Here is a 5,018-nt window from a genome sequence, read left to right as displayed (position 1 = left end):
TGCGAGTACCTCCTGTAAATAGTAGGTTGTATTTTCTTTAAGGGTGGCAAAAACCCCACTTCCACCTCCAAGTTTCAGTGAATGCGCTAAAGAAGGGGTTTGTTTTCAAATGGGGATGGAAATACGAAGGAAATTCCTCTTAAGAAGGCGAACTTTGTCATTGTCTTTGAGAGAAAAGGGAATGGGGTGGTAATTTGTTAAAACATTTAGCGGGGCAGAGTTAAGGGGTGAAAACCCGACGACTTTAAAAGCGGGGAGTTATTCAAGAGGAAAATGAAAACGAAGAGTTGTAAGAAGTAGGTACCTACCTACACGTAGAAACCTTCAGAGAAATGTTTTAAGAGACATACTAAATAATTAGCTTACAATTATCTCAATGTTCTACATCTCTGATCATTGTGAAATAAATAGTGTCTTATCTGTTAGGTTTCGTATAGAAATATGAAATTCTCAATAATTTATTTATATTGATGGAGAAGCCTTCGACGGCCGGCATAGTCCAGTGGTAACGCATTGGACTGCCATTCCGAAGGTCGCGGGTTCGAACCCGGCGTGCGCAAATAAATTTTATTTGATTGATTTGTGTTATTTTCACAATTAATTAATTAAAATAATATATAGTATATTTGCGGCACGTTCCAGAGTGGAAGATACTACCAGTATCGCCCTGGTGTAAGACCACCATTCTGAATTGAAACGTTGCTCCAAATGGCTTTAGCCGTGTTTAGTGACTAGATCTGAATAGCCAGGTACTTCCCCACCTTCCTCTTTCCCTTCCCCACTTACCTTCAGCCTCACAACATCCCCCAATTGGGGATGCCATAGTCTCACTGGCTCCAGACGGGAGCAGTTGGGACTCTTGTGAGGTATTCACTATAAAAAAAAAAAAAGCCTTTGGATTGGAGAAGATTGGCAAGATATCAATTCTAGCTAAGAAAATATGCAGAGGAAGTCAAATCACATCCTGCTATGTGCCTTAAATCGAGATAAATCATTAGTATATGGTATACGAGTATACTTAAGGTAGAAACACACTGGGTCGACATACAGGATACACGCATTATTACGTTCCTGATCAACGTGCACATACAAAAACACAAACAAAACTGTGACACATGGTCGTGATCGTGATCTGACGTTTATTTTTTAGGTTATATTTATGTGTTTCACTTGTCAGCAGACGCAACCTATGTTTTGCGATTCAGAGAGCAAATTTGAGGTAGATTAACTCTGTTAACTGTTTTTTTTTCAATCAAAACAAACAACCATTGATATACTGAACATAACAGTAGATTCACTCATATATTATGTGAAATCAACTCGTTGGAGGCGTGACGTCACCCTCTGCATCTTTACACGTCCCTCGCCGATTTGGACAGCCCAGATCGGCGCAGCGATGAAAAGTGGGTTTGCGTTGCGTGTGACAAGTGTGTTTATAAAGCATCTATTTCCATATAAAATATATAGATTGTAGTAAGTACGGATATCTTAATGCGTTCCTTACGTAGCGTACGCCGACCAAGTGTGTTTCTGTCTGTATAGTTACTATATAGTATAATTTTTTACCCATTTTCTGATCAGATAAGTTAATCGCTTTATTATTCCACTTTTGAACTATTTGACAACGTTGATTTATTGCACGGCTAGTCAATTATTGCGAAAATTGTCGCACTGATTAAAATTCCTCATGTGATTTTTAAACCATTGCATGTACGAAAATAGTTAATAAAAACGGGGAGTAAATCAAATTCGGAAGAATTCTGCTAAACAAAGATTCTAAAATATAAAACAAATATATTTGAAACCACTAGCAAATTATTTTAGAACTTACCTGAATTGATATGTTACAGCATTGGCGGTGAGTGAGGCGGATAAAGTACATTTATTTGTAAATTTAACCCTTGACTAATCTGTTCACTTATATGGTCTTATAGAAATTGTTGTGTCTTCCTTACTCTCATGGTGAAAAATATGATCTAAAAAGTGTAAGAAAGCGAAAACACCACGCTTTATATTCTAATCTATAAGTTAATCATACAAGAGTTAAAATGTACACCTTTATGAAACCAAAAGTTCGGACAAAAATTTAAAAAACCATTACGACATTTTGAGAATACCTTCAGTAATATTCCATTTACTTGGATATTACCGTAAAGCAGAAATACTCCTTCCGCCTTAATATTCTACATTATGGTCTCCCTTTTACAATATTCATTCCGATAATATTGAAAAGATTCAACATAAGTTCTTGAAGTATATAAACTATAAATTGCATATTCCTGTAGAAAACATTGATTATAACTACTTACTAGATAAATTGTCCCTATTAAAACTTTCTGAAAGAAGAATAAACACAGATTTAATAGTACTACATAAAATACTTCATTACAAAATTGACTGTCCTGAGTTACTCCAATTAATCAGCATCCACATACCCAAAAGATCTTGCCGAAATTTACTACCCTTTTATTTTTACAACACCAGGACACTGTCTTATCAAAATTCCCCAATTCCAAGACTTCACAGTCTCGGAAATAAATACTCTGATCTGGGAGATATATTTCATCTTAAAAATAATCAATACAAATATTGTTTATTTCAATTCTTTTATAGATCGAGACACAAATAGACATCTATAATTTCCGCAATATATATTTTTATTTTGAATATCTATTTATGTGAGACTTTTTATCATTTTTACTAATGTATCTTATTTTATTATATGCTTTTGTTGTAACATTTAATATGTTTTCTTTTTTCGTTGCATTATGTTTCCTTTATTGTTTTAATTTTGTAGAATCTATAATAACTGTGATACTCTACTATTAAACTTTGCAGTGTGTAAAAGCCCATTAGGGCTAATAATAATAAATAAATAAATATTTTTCTTTCATATACCAGAAACCTAAGGAGTTAATGTCAATAAACGCCCGGGCTGCCAACAATGAAACCTAAATAAGTTCATAAGTTTAATGTTCAGCCGTACATTTTCTTATCGATATTGCATGCAGTATATTTTTACCCACCTTTATACCTACTTAATTTTTCTTTACGATATTTTCAAAACTTATATCTTTTCTTATATCTTTGTATGTCATATTAATAATATTATCAACAAGGCCCTAAAGACTCTTGGCTTTGTTTTGAGAGCTGCAAAAGATTTCAATAATTTAGGAACATTTATTATGTTATATAAAAGTCAGATGCCAACTTGAGTATAACTCTACGTTATGGTCTCCATTTTTCAATATTCATTCAGATAACATTGAAAAGATTCAACGGAAGTTTCTAAGGTTTATAAATTATAAATTGCACATTCCTTTACAAAACATAAATAACAATTACCTCTTGGATAAAATGTCTCTATTGAAACTTTCAGAAAGAAGAATAAGCACAGATTTAATATTGTTACAAAGAATACTACATTTTAAAATTGACTGTCCCGAATTACTTCAATGTATCAATATCCATGTTCCCAAAAAATCATGCCGACATTTCTTACGTTTTTACTTCAATAACACCAGGACACTAGCTTACCAAAATTCTCCGATTCCGAGACTTCACAATCTCGGAAACAAATATTCTGATCTGGGCATAGACATATGAATATTAGTAGACCTGCCCTAAGTGATTAATAGCGTATTATCCCCACTCCCCATACCGGTTCCATTGGAGCCGGCTGTGCTCGCGTATGGCCTCAAGTGAAATTTGAAAACGTGACGTTATCATTCTTGTGCGAACTATGGTCGAGGCATCATCGGTTCATTTTACGAAATAACACGGCAAAATGTTGACTTGTACTATGAAAACTTGTAAAAATAGATGTGAAAAAGAGAATAAACCCAATTGTCGTATTACATTCCATATATAAGCATTATTTTACTTTATTTTAAGCATATTCACATCGTATAATAAAGATCAGTTTTAGAAACATATACTATCACATCGAGAAACGTCTGGACGCGAAACACAAAGCTGGTTGGTTGCTGGGAAGTAAATTATGAACATTTATAAAAGTGTCTTAACTAAATACTTAAACGAAATATTCGACTCGAAAATAGAACCGAATTTTTTTGACAAATTTGGACTTCGCAAATTTGTTCATAACGTGGCGAGTAATTTGCGCTCCCATGTAAAAATGTCTATTCATTCAAAAGCAGATTTTACTTTTAAGAAGTAAATGGTGATATTATAATGCGAGATGCCTATTTACTGTCAGATTGATTTATTGACGAATCACAGTCAGCTTCACTCCCTTCGTTCTTCAACAGTTGATTTTACCCCTCGCCATTATCTTCTCGTCTATTAATTCCTATGTCTGTGGATCTGGGTGATGTATTTCATTTGAAAACTAATCAGTATAAATGTTGTAAATTCTATCACTTTTATTCTTCTAGACACAAATAGACCTATGTACCCATATAACTTCTCCGCTTCTACTATTTTGTTTTGGTGAATCTTTTAAATTCAATTATATGCGTGAGGATTCATTTTTGCCATTATGTTTACATTCTTCTTTATTGTATTAATTTTTAAGTCTTTACTCTGATACAAAATGCTTGTATTTTTTTTTAAGAAAAGCCCACTAGGGCGTGTAATAAATAAATAAAATAAAATAAATAAAACATCATGTCTGTCTTTTATCCTATAGATGCTATTTCTGACTGTCATGCTAAGAATTTGAATCGTTAGTCTTGATATCTTTCCATTTCTTGACGATTGTCTCAACCCATTAGCGCTCCTACCCCCACCCCCCACCTTTTACCCAAACCCCTCGTCGTCCTTTTTGCGTTAATTACGGCGATAATTACTACAAAATTATACTTCCTCAGAAGTTAGATGGGTGCCGGTAAACGCCTCGGGAAACTTGTACTCGGCTACGTTTTAATTGCGGGAAATTCAACCCGAGCCGCGACGCGAATGGGTTTTGTCGAAGCGCCGGGACGCCATCTTGCGGGCGGATGAGCGACTTATAAATGCCGAATTTCAAAGTCATCATCTTGGAATTGATGAGCTTT

Source organism: Hesperophylax consimilis, chromosome 29 (assembly GCF_061612785.1).
Source record: "Hesperophylax consimilis isolate HC1 chromosome 29, BYU_Hcon_1.0, whole genome shotgun sequence".
Lineage (NCBI taxonomy): Eukaryota > Metazoa > Arthropoda > Insecta > Trichoptera > Limnephilidae > Hesperophylax > Hesperophylax consimilis.
The sequence above is the reverse complement of the archived record's forward strand: the minus strand, read 5'-3'. Positions refer to the sequence as shown.